The 14,811-nt window shown below is 50.6% G+C and overlaps 1 protein-coding gene across 1 annotated transcript in view; it reads left to right on the forward strand.

Moving 5' to 3' along the window:
• Nucleotides 1–14,811, forward strand: part of PRICKLE2 (prickle planar cell polarity protein 2) — a 108,855-nt gene that overhangs the window by 13,084 nt on the left and 80,960 nt on the right. The window lies entirely within an intron of this gene.

A 14,811-nucleotide genomic window follows, 5' to 3' on the forward strand; every position in this document is an offset into this window, starting at 1 on the left:
TAGGGAGTAATCCAAGATTACAATAGTAAGGCTTTTTAAAATAGCCCCTGCTATTTGGGAGGGCAGCAGCGCTCCTTGTTATAGGGCTTAAAACAGCCTCTCCACGGGATTGTCACAAGCAGCCTTCACCCTTGCCTGGTTATTTCACAAGAGCTTGGTGCAGCTAAGACATGAAACACGTGAATAATTTCGAGGGTAGAAGCTGGCCCGCGTGCTCTAAAGCACCTTCTGGCTAGGATAAAATTGCTGTTGCATTGCTGCGCCTGGATAATTGCTTTTCTGGAGGTCTCGCTGGAGCTGGGTGGGGAGGGCTGTTTTGTCCCGTTCCGGTGATTCCTGCGCTGCCCGTTTTGTCCCTGGGAGAACCGCCTGGTGCTGCCACCACCAGTTAGATGCTCCTTCCCCAGGCTGGTGGGTACTGGTAGAATGCTCCTGGGAATGAACTCTTGCAGCTCTGGGATCGGGCCCAAAAGCAAAAGCAAGCTGCAGCACCACCGCTTGGACCGCAGGACCCCCGTTCTGCCCCACTGCCTCCAGGGTTTTGGGCAGGAGCCGATGTGCGGAGCCAGGCACGTTTCTGCTCGGCTTTTTCTCTCTTGTGAGGCTTCGCTGGTCTGTTTTTTGGTGCTGACCGTGCTGCAAAGCACTGGACTTAGCACAACGAGTGCTTCAGGCACCCGGCTCCGTGGGGAACGACGGTTATGAAATGTTTAGCGGGAGCTTGTTGTTGTTAGAGGAGACTTGGCAACGTGTCGCTCGAAAGGCTGCGCTCGTGGGCAGCCCAGCCTTCTGCTGGAGACCGGCGAGCCTTAGGACTCACCTTAGCCAATGTCAATAGAAATGAAACTACTTAAATACACAGTTAAAATATGTTGTTATGTTAGCATGTGGACCTCCGTGCAAGATTGCTCTTTAACTGTATCCATTAAAGGACCCCCCATGGAAGAGATGTAGGAGGCTGGTAAAAAAAATTCCCAGTCTTAACCGCTTGTTTGCTGCCAAGTGGATTTGGGGCTGATGTGAAAGGCACCTGGGTTTCGGGTATTTCTATCAACTTTGCAACTCCAAAACCTTGTAGGCAGTGGGAAGAAACGGGTTAGAAGGATGCTGCGTGCTGGCTTTCAGGTGATGAAATCCAGCTGCCCCGCCTGCCGGCTTTTCCCTTCCGTGCTCCCACGCACGGTGCCCGAGCCGTGGTAGCGGAGGAGGTTGTTACCGATGGCTAGCACATCGTTGTGGTTCAGCTCGGCCGTCTTCCTGGGCTTTTCCAGATGATCCGGGAACTTGAGTAGTTCATAAAAGGAGTGAGTAGCCAAATGGACCAATAAAAGGAGTTTGTGGAAAGGCCCCATATATTTTATGAAGAAAGAAATGGATCCTCTAACGCGAGGGTTGTGTCTTGTAAAATTTTGCAGGGCTGCTAGTGCTGTTAAACGCTGGCTTTCTGCTCCAGCCGCTCGCTTCGAGCGCACGCGGTAACTATCTAAACTTTCTTTTTGGCCTGAGCTCTTCCAAGTTTGGGGTGAAATCCTGGCCCTGGGGAAGTCACTGGGAGACGTGCCATGAATTTCCCAGGGACCTGGAAAGTGATCTTCAGTGCGAGACCCGTGATGACAGCCTTCGAATACAAACTATCTGGCCTTTGCGAGGCGTTTTAGGCAAGGTAAAATACAGCTTTACATCTTCTTAATGCTCTTCGATGGCAGCAACTGCAGCTAGAAGGCCAAAATTTGGCTTGACGGTGCTTCTCGCCGGGAAATGCCTTTGTGCGATCCAGGAAAAGTTAAGCTGTTTGGATTTGAGCGACGGAGGAGTTTGCAGCAGCGGGGACAGTGCGTGCACACGCGGCGTTTCTAACCGCGGTAACCCAACAAGGGACGTTTCAGCCCAGTGCAGAGGGCAAGCGCAAGGCTGATCAATGATTTAAATCCCCCCCGCAAGCTGTTTAAAGGGCTTGGAGTGGGCTGCGGCGCAGGGAGCTGGCGTGCCCTGCCAGCTCGGGTGGATTTCACGCACCACGCTGGATCCCTAGCTGTGGAGACCTCATCTCCCCATGCTATCCTGAAGCCTGTAGGATGGGGAGGCAGCAAACGAGGCACAGCATCCTTGGATGCTGAACCCCTTCGTACCATTGAAGGGGCAGACAGGGAGTTGCAGGGAAGGAGAAAACAAGGATCTTGCTACCGATTCAACATTTTATCCATCTGCGCGCAGGAGTGTTTGCGGCTTCGACCTTGATGCTACCCGACCTGTGAGATTTTTAACTAAATCTTTTTAGTATTCTCCTTGTGCAGTTTGAATTTATTCCGATGGACTGCAGAGATGTGGTAGTGTTCAAGCTAGGCTTGAATTTCTTAGCTGATAAAAATTTGATATCATTCTTCTGTCTTGGCCCCAAAGGGCAAAGCTGCAGAGCTCAGCTAATCTTATGAGATCCGTGTCTTTTTGATCTGACAGTTCCTGAGAATGGTTTCTGCTGCACCCAAGCTTTAAAATGGGGCAAATTCCCAATTTCCAACCTGCGGTTAAAATTTGGCTTCAGATCCAATCTCTCAGCTCTTAACTACTGAACAGAGACAAATTTTGGACCGTCCCCCCTCTGCGAAGGGGACGGTGCAGAGGCGATGCGTGCCGGTGCGTGGCCTTTCACCGAGCCAGAGGTGGGATGACTCGGACTGCAACCGACGCTTAAGAGAAGGGTCCAGATTTTAAAGAAATGGCATTACGTTTCCCAGTCACTGGAAGTCTTTACAGTCAAGGGGATTACCTTTGGAGGTGGCTTGGTCATTCCCAGCTCCGGGGAGCTGGCCGTGCTGAGCTCTCCCTCTCGCTGGGGATGCTCGCTCAGCTCCCCTTCGACTTCGTGGGAACGCGACGGTGTCTCCTCTTGTGGATAGGGATGCTCAAAAAAATAGGCTGTGGGGCTGGATGAAGCGCTGTGCCGACGGCCACGCTTTTGGCTACCGGGCCCCTTCCTGCGAGCTTTCTCCGAGGCAAAGATTGTTTTTTACTGCTGGAGTTTGGCTGCCGCTCTCGCTTCCCCCATGGCCACCTTTTGAGGGGATCGATGGTTGGTTTTGGCAGGAGCTGTTTTATTTCTTGCTTGCGAACGTAGTGATCTCAGCTGTCTGCGGGTCTGCGTGAGGCTCGGTATTAGAGCTGCTTTGATGTCTGCACTGATACATCTTAAGGCAGCTCAGGATGATTTTATGCAGTAACCCCGAGGTGCTTGCACAGAAAAAGGTGCTTTAGAAATGTAAATTTTGTTTGAGGACAGATTTTTCTCTTCTGGTCTCTCTCAGTTCAGGACGAGGCGGTAAAAATGTAGCATTTAATTAGAGTTTGTAAAGGTTTGGAAATGAATTGCTGTAAACATGAAAGACATAATCAAATGCCTACCTAATCCCCACCTTAAGGGCACATTAAATGCAGAAAGAATATAATGTGTTGGAGACTAGGATTGAAGAGCGATGAGGATTTGGGAGCAGATCTTTTATAGCTGGAGCTTCTAAATTATTTTACTTCAGGCTTAGGGATTTAAATATCTGCATATTATAGATAAATATGAAAGAGCCCAATTCTCAGTTGGCACAGCCGGCATCATTCTACCGAGTCGTTTTAGCTACAAATCCGTACAGCATCACCTCGCGATGTGCGTTGCAGCGCAACGTCTTCTCCTGACGGTGGATGAGGTGGGAATCGGCCCTCGGTTCGTCACCGAGCAGAGGGCTTCTCCTGTGAAGTCGAGAAGTTTCTCTAACTGCAGTTAGAGAAAAGCACCTGATAGGTTTTCATTATCGGAATAGAACAGGGTGAAGAAGGGGATGTGGCGTTACGCAGTGTCAGACGGGGAGCTGGGCTTCCTCGGCTGCGGAGCTGCCTTCTGCCATCTCCAGCTTCAATCTGAAAAAAAAAAAAAAATAAAAATAGAAACAATCTTTTATCCTGAAAATCTCAGACAGCAGGAACCAAATGCTGTTATCTCTCTGGGTCTCTAGAGAAATAAACTCCGGGCACATTGGAGCTGCCTGGCTCCATCCCCATCTCCCCGCTGTCCCACCGGGATCCCCAGTGTCCCAAAGAGCCGATTTTCCCCATGGAACCGCCGAGCCCTCCTGCAGCGCGTTATCAGCAGGACCACACCATGATTTTGTTTTGCAATTAGTGATATTTAGCTTTGTTTGGTTTTGGCTAGAAACCAGCCTGCGTTCTGTGGTCTAGCTGTGATTCCTGTTGTTTAAGGCATTGCGATTCGTATGGAAATCAGGAATATTTCTCCTGGTAGAGAAGGAGCAGCGAGGCGTCACCAAAATCCCCGGCTAGAGCCGCGTCTCGTGGCGCTTTGCTGGGGTGGTGGCAGCAGAAGTTTGCTTGCTTTGGGACCGAGGCTTGGAGAGGTGGGATGGGGAAAGTCTGCGGCGAGGGCGGTGGTGGTGATGGTGATGATGATGATGCTTGGAGGAGCAGAGGTGGTGGTAGGGGATTGCCCTCGCCAGTAGCATCAGGGAAAGGGAGACGCGAACCAGCAAAAGATTAACTCATCCTCTAAATGGCAAGGGGAGGAAAAGATCCTGGGCAAAAGGGAAGGGGACGAAATACCTGGTGACAGAGCTGAAAGGTGCCCAGTTAAGGATAAAATTAGTCCCGTGTCTTATACTGCAGGGCCCCATGGAAACGGGGAGGGCTTTCTGTTTCTGTTGAATCGGGCTCTACGCCAGGTGAAAGAAAACATTTTCCCAACACCAAATGGAAAAATGCAAGGCAGACGTCTTAAATGAACTGTTAAAGGAATAGAGCTGTGAAAAGAATACGTTTGCTGTGTGCCGGGGTTATGCATTTAACAGATTTTTTACTATATGCGGCCTTTGCAGTTTGTAGACAGAGAAATCTGCCGCAGAAACTCAAATTGTACAAAAGGCTGAAGGCAAACATTGGGGTATCATTGCTGTTCCTGGTTTTGGCTTTGCTTGGGTGGAATGACCAGTATCTTTCTATCCTCCCCCAAAATCTCGCTGCATTTTTCCTTTCCCCTCTAGCCCTCTCCGCTCTCTTTCTACACATCATTGGCAGCTCTGCTTGTGCTTTAAAATAACCCAGGCTAAAAAGTGCGATTTGCGTTTCAGCGATTTTTGATTACACCCACGTCCTATATTTATTGCTGTTTAAATCGTCTGTGTTAGCTTGAGATGTGTTTCTTTTGAGCAAGGAAAAAAAAAAAACTTGACTCTGTTGCTAACTGTTGCTAAGGGAAAGAAGATATTTATTCATCAGGGCACTTCTTCAGTACTGTGATGCTGGTAGCCATGGAGGAGGAGTGTAAGGAAAAGAAACGGTTATGTATTTAAGCCCTTTCTGTTGTTGTTGTTGGCCTCTTGCCATATCTACTGATGGTCAGCAGATGTCTTTTTTTCCCCTCCCAGCACTGTGCATCTTGGATTAGAGGTGCAGCTTGGGTTACGGTGCAGGGCAGCTGGTCCCCAGCGCCTGGTGTGACACCCAGGGGGGTTCCCTGAAGGATCCCGGGGGCTTCGGTGGGTCCTCGGTCCCATGGGCGTCACGAGGCTCCCGTGTTTTGTAGCTATTTCCCCGCAGCCTCGCCGAAGAGCCTTTCTAGTCCTTGGCTTCAGTATGTCCTTTTTAAAAATCCCCAAATCGAAGACACCAGGAGCCAAAAATGATGCACATGGCTGCGTTCCCTCCCCGAGCTACTGCTGCTGGGGGACGTGCGGCAATGCCGTTAGCTGGCTGTCGCCGAGGTAAGAGGTTTTCCTTTCGGCTGTCATAGCAACAAGAAAATATTGTTTTGATGGAGATCAAATTAAAAATTAAATTTGTCTCTTTCCTAGTAAGCGAATTGCTCACTCGTGAAAAATATAAATCACTTTGATCGGGTTAGATATCTTTGTAAGCACCTTTGTGGGTTTCTGAAGTGGATTTTGCAAATGACTCATGCCACATTATGTCCCTGCTGGGTTTATGTAGAGTGTCCCATGAATTTGAGCTTTGTTTAATGTTGGGCTTGGGTTGAAAAACTTCCTTGGTAAAACTTCCGTGGTGCTCATAACTTGCTAAAGCTTGGGGGGAAAAAACAGGTCCGACTAGTGTCTGGAAGCAAAAGGGATGACTCCTCAAATGTAGCGTTTCTATTCTTTCTACTAAAAAACCAGACGAACAAACAGTAATTTGGTGGTTTACGAGGTGCTCTGGTTCTTGGAACGCGAAGCTGAGCCCAACCTGAGAGCGGAGAGGAGGAGGTGAGTCAGGTAAACGGGAGGGCTTGCGGGAAGAGGAGAGCAGCACGAACGTCTCTCTGATGCGCTCCCACACCCGACGTATTTCTAGCTGAGAGACTTTCTAAGCCAGACGGGATTTCTATGTATTCGGTGGCGCCGGGTGCCTTTCTGTCCCATGAGTTGTCCGTTCTCCCTCTGAGTCCTTGCAAATTTTTGGCATCCCTGGCCGCGGCTCGGTGCCCCTGCGTGGGGAACCACCTCCCTTGGGTTGCTCTGAACCCGGTTAGCTTCCTCCGGCGAGGTCGCACCATCCTCAGCCTGCAGGCGAGGAAACAGAGGAGTGAGAGGGAAAGACCTTCCCGGGCTGCTCACAGGTCCATGCCAGCCCCGGGGCCATAGCGGTAGCCACATTTCTTCTCAAAGCAGCACGTGGAAGCTCGAGGAATTCATATCTGTTTGCCGTGTGGCTTATAGTATGGTAGCAGTAGCAGATTTACTCCGGCCAAACTGGTTCTCTCATCAGTTTATCTGTAATTAAGATTCCTAATTGGTAAGGAAAAAGCTTTTTGGTTGAAGGTAAAGTGGAAAAAGGAAAAGGTTTTTCTTGGGAAGTGTTTAAAAATCGCAAGCATTCTTCAGCAGAAGTGAACAACCCCCTGTCCAACGTTGTGCAAATAATTGTTTTGGGTTTTTTCAAGAGACATCCTGTTAGCGCAGATGGTTTGTGGATGTAACCAGGCTTTTTGACTGCATGAACAACGCTGGCCTGACATCTGGCACTGGAGCACAACATAATGAGGGCTGCATGAACCCACGGTGCTTTGATTGGAAATGATCTCCCAAACTTTGGTGACAGATGGAGGCCAGGAGCTTCCCCCAGATTACGTGGGGTGCATGAAGTCTAGCTGTGGGCGAGAGGGGCCGTCCCGTCGGCCGGTGTCCCTTGAGCTGCTATCTAGACTGGCTTTGGCACTGAGTTGCCAGAAGCAGAAGGAGAAGCCACCCAGAAAATAACCAGGTCCACATTTTATAGAAGTGACCTGTGGGCTTTCGGTCATCTCGGCTTTCCAGGTACCCAGGTCTTGGTTCAAAAGTGGTGGCTTTTTGTAATGAGCTTCTAATTGTATTCTTTTTCTTCTATCCTGTTCTTCTGCAAGGGGCTCAGTCCCTGGGGACGCACAGCTGGACTGCGGGAGATGCTGCCTCCCCTGTGCGCAGCCCGTGGAAGCCTTGAACCCCGCGTCCCACGTGCGTGCCACCACGTGTCCAAGAAAGGAGGACAAAAGAGAAGGGCTCGTTTGTTCGAAATGTCAGTGTTGAAATTATAACAGAAAATTCCCTTTTTTCCCCGTGGAAATCTGTGCACAAAGCCTTTTCCAGCCAGCTCCCTTCTTAAGCACTCAGTATTGATTTGTGAAATCAAATCGGGCTCGGGCGACGTCGTCGTTATCTGCCACAAGCTGATGGAGAAGGTCGATGCCGACATCGATTTCCCATTGCACGTGGCTTTCGTAGAGTTCATGGCAGACCGCAAGCCGTGCGACACCGAGACCGCGTCTGCACGGTTGGTAGTCACCCACTTTTGGTAAAATCCTCCTCCTTTTTCCCCAAACTGAGGTCTGCAGCGATGCTGGGGCTGTGGGGACCTGCGTCCTCGGCAGATGGGCAGCTGCCTGCAGGCAGCGATGCTGCTGAGCGCCTGCCTCTCCGCACCAGCAGGCATTCGTTGTGCATTTTGTTTTTTGCATGTGTTCATCTTCAGCACGACAGACGTGTATGTGCAGAGCAGTGCTGGCGTGCCGATGAGGATTATTATATTGCTGGGGTTTTTTCCCCTCATATATTTGAAAAAGCAACACGAAATTACATATATAAACGGCAACATCTGTTACGGAAGCCTGGCCCAGGCAAATTACTGCTTTCGAAAGTCGGCACAGATACTCCTGTGATTCACTTTCATGCTTGCCAGAGTCACATCATACCCACAGCGCTTTATTCCAGCTACGATAGGTGTGTCTTTTTTTCTTTTACACCCACATCAAATTCTTAAAATAAGAGCGCTGTAAAAGGAAAAATTAACTTGAGTTTATTTTCCTCTGGAGTCCACAGGGCCCTGGAAGTTATTATTAGAGGTGAAGTCATCACAGAGGAGGCTGTAACCCTTGGGGAAGGGTGTGGGCAATGCTGCTCTTGCAGAAAGAGCAGGGGTGGTGGTGGTGTCCCGGGGCAAGGGGACGCGGGTGCCGGCAGGAAGGTTGGAGAAGTCCCCGTCTACCTCTTGCCCACATCCATGATTTTGGCCAGACGGAGATGGAGCGTTTCGATGCGCATCCCTCCTCCGGCGCGGGGGCACTGGGAGCGGAGCAGATCTGCCCCGAGCGCTGCGGAGCTGCCCCGTGTCTGCAGCACCAGCCCTTTGCTGGCTTACAGTGCCCAGACCACACCGACAGCTGGAGTGGAGCTGTTCTTTTTTTTTTTTTTTTTTTTATTTCACATAAAACGGAGTTGGATCCTCGTTACCGTGGAAACCAGGAGCCTCTAACTATAAGGAGTTTGATTCACTGGATGTAAAAAGCTATGATTCTTCTTTTTCTCTTAAAAAAAAATAGCAATAAAAAAGACATGTCATAAAATGATAACCCCATACCTGACGTAAGGTTAATCTTGAGTGTTTTCTGTATGAATGGTGTCCCAGGAATATATAAAATACTCGTACTACTACATCTCTAATGGTGAGCCAAGCTGGGATCAGCAATGCCATCCTTTGCTGCCTATTACTTGTGCTGAACCATGGCTGCCTTCAGGCCAACACTGAAAACAAATCAAAGTCATTGCATTCTGTATGATTTTCCTTTTTTTTTTTTTTTTTTCATTGTATCATGCGCAGCACAAAGAGAGGAGATAAAGCCAGAGGGCAGAGGTGAAAATATCTCCTGCCGGGAACTCGGGATTGCAGCCAGGAAAAGAGCTCAGCACCACTCGGTGCAGGAAGGACTAAAGTCTGTGCAGGGCCCATGAATAGCCCCATTGAGCAGCTGCTGGGCTGGAAGTTAAGCAGTGGCTTAAGTGTTTTGCCAGATCTGCTGGAATTCGCCCATTTTGCAGACGGCGGTGAAGTAGCATTACGGTTTACATCAAAACAGGATGCGAGTCAATATGTAAATACTGTATAAAGAATGCTGCGTGTGCGCAAAATGGCCTTTGCAAGTGGTCTCAGAGTTCATCCTCCCCATCGATCTGTCCTTTGAGGGAAATCGGCTGAAAACTGCAAAAATTGGGGAGCGTTTTCCGTCTTGGCTTTCTGGCTTCTTTTTCTTTAAGCGGACGGTGAGGGGATCGTGCCGCGCAGGTCAGAGCATCGGCTGTCTTTGGGTCAGGAGGGTTACTGGGGGGGCAGAGATTTGCACATGGAATTGATTATTTTATTCCATTTTTAGAATGTGCTTACTGCAGTTAAAACTCAAATTCGTCTTGTAACACAGATACTTAAATCCTAGCCTGGAACCGTAGCTAAGAGGAGAGCATTTAATACTTGCTAAATCCCTATTTCAAATAAACATGTGAGAGAGTGGCTTTCTGGTTTATTGGTGAAGAAACAAAGCTGATATTTTAGAATATATCCAATTAAATTCTGCAGAGTGGGCTTTTACATGAGGATAAATACATTTAGGGCCGTGTCACTCCGAGCATGAAAAGCAGGGACTGTTGAAGGGATGTTTTGGTGTAACTTCATCCACGCTTTTGACAAGGGCTTTTTCCAGCCCTGGACGTGGTTGCTCATGAGTCGGGAGCTCGTCTTCCACCTGGGAACGGCTGGCACGTTCTTGTTGTACGGCTTCAGGGAAGGAACAAGACTCATTGTGTTAGGTTTACGGTTGGACTCAGTGATCTTAAGGGTCTTCCCCGACCTAAATGATTGTATGATGGTTGCCACCCTTGGCTGGGTCAGTATCTGCATCGTACGGATGAGGAACCAAGCTGTGAAGGGCTGGAGGGCCACAGCAGCCCAGCCGCTTTGGCAGGGGAAGCCTGGGCTGCTCCGATGTCTCTCTCCACGGGCTGCACCCACGGAGGCACAGGCATCCCACCGGCTGGATGGGACACACCGGTCCCTCGCCAGGATGCTCCTCTGGCTCGGAACAACCCGGGCAGAGGACCTGCTTTGGTGTGGAGGTGCCTTTCGATCTGCACCAGCCCAAGGGCGGTCAGTGCGATGCGATGATCAGCGCAGCCGTCGGACGCTCTTCTAAAGCCTGGGGGAATAATTTGGGAGCGGGGAGGCAAACGGCATTTGCAGGAGCGGGATGGGCGCCCGCACCTTGCGTGCATGCAAATGAAATGAAGGAGCTGGAGACCCCGGGGATGCTTATTGTGCAAATGGTTTGCAGTTAATGGTGTCTTGATATCCGTGATTATGTGGCAAATCGTGTGCTTAAAGGTGCATACACGGGTGGTTTATCAAAGGCAGCAGAGCCTACTCCTGTGCTTAATATTAGGCGTGTGTTTAAGTACCTTGTTGAACTGTAGCAAAAGCAGCAAACCCCAGCCAGGACTGGGCTGCTTCTGGACTGAAAGAATTTTTCTGCCTTTTAAATGCCTCGGGATTTTTACAAGACATCCATCTCTGGTTCTAAAAACCCATCACCGTGGTGTAGCGTATCAACGTCTGACAGCTGTGACCAGGTAAGAATTACGATGTCTTGAACAGAATTTATGAAATCACAAATTACCTTTTGCCTATTGAAAATTAAAACAGGGCTAGTGGTTTTGGACTAATACAAAGGAACCACAGTACTTTTTTCATTTAGCAGTCACCGTGTGACTGATATAATTTTTTTAACATACACGCCCCCCACACCCCTAATGTTTGGAATGTATAAATATATATTGGGCATTAAAAAAATTATAAAAACCATTAGGCAAGAATAGCACGTTAAAATGTATTTTACATGTTTTTCTTAGGCTCAGTTAGCCATATGTTAAAATAAACTTCAGCAATGGCAACAATTCTTGTTTGAGATTATGTCTTAATAAAATAGTATGTGGGTGGTAAATACAAGCAGATACATTTCTGCACAGGAATTGGGATTCAGCTCTTTTATATGATGATATTTATCTAAACCAGCCCCACTGAGCAGCTTCCACCTGCATCTCCTGGGTTAGGATGTGGTCTCATTCCCACCAGAGCCAGTGGGACATCTCCAGTAGGGTCAGTGGGCTGCTCAGCCCTCCCCGTGGTCCATCCAACCCACAGGCAGGACAGGACACGCACCCAGCGCACCGGGAGCATGGTGCGGTGCTGCTCCTCTGAGGGCATCTCCGGCATCTCCTAAAATCCTCGGTAGATGTGGTACTGGGAGAGCAGGCGGGATCTGCAGGGCTCGGTGCGTGAAACAGGCTGTCGCATGCAGCCGCGGCTGGATGCAGGCACTGGGAGCATCCGAGCCTGTTCGGGGTTCGATGCTGGAATGGGGAGGATGCCAGGCAGGCTGGGTGCTTTAGGCTTTTTTCCACCCGCTGGCACGACATCCAGAGCTTGTACTGATGGAGACAGCCAAGGACAGTGTTCCCATCCGCGCGGACGCAGCATTTTGGCGTGGGTGGCGGGGACCACGGGAGCTTCGTGTGCCCGGACGTGGCAGTGGGTGGTAGAGGGATAATGACAGGACACGAAAGACGAGGGCTAATTCCCTTTCCACACACTCCCAGCAAACCCCAAACCAGATCCAGCTCCTCCTCTGACCAGTCCAACGGCCCCAGTGTCCTGTAACCCCTGTGGGCGCACGAGGGGCTGGCTCAGCGTTCCCCACTGTCCCCGCTCTGCAGCACGAGGACGTCTTGCTGGCTGCTGGAGGAGCCTTCCTCAAGTAAAGACCATCGGGTTCATCCCTTGCTTGCTTCAATTATGCCAGCAGGGAATAAGTCGCGTGGTACTTTGGCAAATACATTGCTTCCCAACGCTGTTTTACCATTGCTTGTTTCTGTTACGGCCAACAAGTTTCCAAGCGCTGAGTGGCTCAGGGTCTCGACGTACATGGGAAGTCCGTGCTTTAGCATATTTGTGGAATATTTACCATCGTGTGCCTCTGTATGTGCGTCCTTGCATGCTTAAGCACCCTGCAGTGTACCGAAGTTTTCTCGACACTTGCACGCGGTGGGTTGAGAGTTAGCCAGGGAGCCAGCAGCCTTAGGACTCTCCAGTGTACGGACTGCAGTGTGCTCTTCTGCAGACTTTTTTAGCATGTAGCAGTTGATGTTTTTCAGATGAGACATAATTTGGAGGGGCTGGGTGACAGTGGGGTGCCGGCAGGTCAGCCTGGTGCCCAGCGCTTTGTGATCCCTGCTTTACATGCTCCGTTTGGCTCTGTAAGTCCAAGCCACCCTCTGCTCGTTTTAATAACCTCTTACTTTTCTGCTGAAGACTTCACAGAGCTGTGGATGAAACTGTTGTTTCTGGATTATTTTTTTTTTTTCTTAAGCAGGAGAAAATAATCGAGGTCAGCTGTACATTGGATTTTATTAAGGGTTTCTGGAAACCACATCAAATGGTAACACGAGTGTGATGCTGAATGCTGGGTAGTTCATCTCCCAACCCGATGCAGATGGTCCACTCCCTGTTTACATTTTGAGGGCATCGTTTCATGTTGTATCACTCTGGTCACTTCTGCGAACGTGGTGAAGGCCAGGGTTGCACTTTCATGGTGTGCCCACGCGTGGTTAAGTTGTTTTTAAATTGCCTTGCGTTGCAGCTGGCTTTCTTGTTGGGGAGCGGTGAAGAGAGGAGAACGTGCATTGGATACCCCTTGGATCTCACATTTCAGCCTTTCAACTTGTTCTACCCCTGAATTAACAGGGATTTGCATTTTGACAGCGCTTTTCCCCTAACTCGGCGATCTGCAGTAAACTGCATTTTCACCTGCGATGTTCTGCTGCTTTCTCCCTGTCGTGACGCTGGTGTAGCGGGGTGCAGCGCAGCAGTTAATGAACAGCTAAGTCTGCATTAAAGACAGACAGCAAGCGATCTCCTGGTGTCACTGTCACCAGCCTAAGGACCGGGAAGGGGCCTGGCTCTCCCTGGGGTCGGTTTAGGGTGCGTGCCCCAGCCCCTGCAGCTCCCACCGCCCGTCAGACCCATCCCCGCGCTATTGATCTTCACTGCTGATCGTTTACTTAAAGTTGCGTTTTTTTCAGGATTTAACTCCGGCAGCCTGTTTTAATTGGTGGGGCTGCAGCGTCGTCGTGCTAAACTTGAGACAGATGGGGCTTACGCAGGGACCACACACGCAGACCCGCAGCAATGGTGCTGGCCCGGCCGAGCAGGGTCCCGCCGGGATGCCGGCGGATGGGAGCCGGTGCCGAGTCCGGGATGCTTTCCCGGGCTGCCCAAAGCACAAGGTGGGAAAAGGCAAAGGGGCCATGCTGGACGCAAGGGGAAGCATCGTCCCTCCAGCTCGCCCATCTCTACTTTTCTCGTGGCATGGTGTTTTTCCTAGAAGAGCAGTGGAGAGTTTGCCAGGCCCGGCTCCATCGCCCCGATGGGGTGTCTGTCACCAAAAAAAAGCCCTTTTTTGTTGGAAGGAGGCGGTGGGAAGGGCCCAGCAGAGCGATGGCTGGAGCGGTCCCTTCCCCTTGCAGGCAGCACAGGGAGCGGGGACGGAGCCAGGCAAAGGCTTTCTAATGAGGCGATACGATGCCTCGTTATTAAGCATCGTGGCTGGACATAATTAGCTCAGCACACCAGTTGCCGTGGCATCTGGCACACGTTGGCGTGAGCGCTGGGTTTGCTCTCTGCCCAAATGCTCAGCCGGTTTGTTTCGCCGCTTGGAGCCAGGAGAAAGGAGATGTCCCCAGTCCCGATCCCTGAAGGGGACTCGACGCGAGGAGGAGGAGGAGAGCGCTGGGAGCCGAGGTGGGTGAGGAGCCCGGGGAGGGGGCACAGGGGTGATTCGCCACCAGGAGACCCCAAACCTCGTGCTCTGCTGCAGCACCTGCCCCAGGACCCCCCCGAGGGTCACGCTTCCACCCGACCTGCGTGGCCGTCCCGGTGCTCAGATAATCATCGTATCAGCCCGTCTCCCCGCAGGCGCTCCGCCGGCCATTCCTGCAGGGGACTTGTGGGCCAGGAGGGTGTAATCCTGGCCCCGGCCAGGTAAGGCTCCTCACGGTGCTCACAGGACTTTTAGAAGATGCTGGTAGACGTGAAAAAGGGAGGAGTGCTCCTAACCGCTTTTGGGTTTTGGGTTGATGCTGGTGAAGGGTCTAGAGCACAAGTCTTATGAGGAGCGGCTGAGGGAACTGGGGTCGTTTATCCTGGAGAAAAGGAGGCTGAGGGGAGACCTTATCGCTCCCTACAACTGCCTGAAAGGAGGTTATAGCAAGGTGGGGGTCAGTCTCTTCTCCCAAGTAACAAGCAATAAGACAAAAGGAGATGGCCTCAAGTTGCGCCGGGGGAGGTTTAGATTGGGTATTAGGAAAAATTTCTTCACCCAAAGGGTTGTCAAGCGCTGGAACAGGCTGCCCAGGGAAGTGGTTGAGTCACCATCCCTGGAGGTATTTAAAACCTGGTTTGAAACGGTTT

Source organism: Buteo buteo, chromosome 21 (genome assembly GCF_964188355.1).
Source record: "Buteo buteo chromosome 21, bButBut1.hap1.1, whole genome shotgun sequence".
In the NCBI taxonomy this organism is placed as follows: domain Eukaryota; kingdom Metazoa; phylum Chordata; class Aves; order Accipitriformes; family Accipitridae; genus Buteo; species Buteo buteo.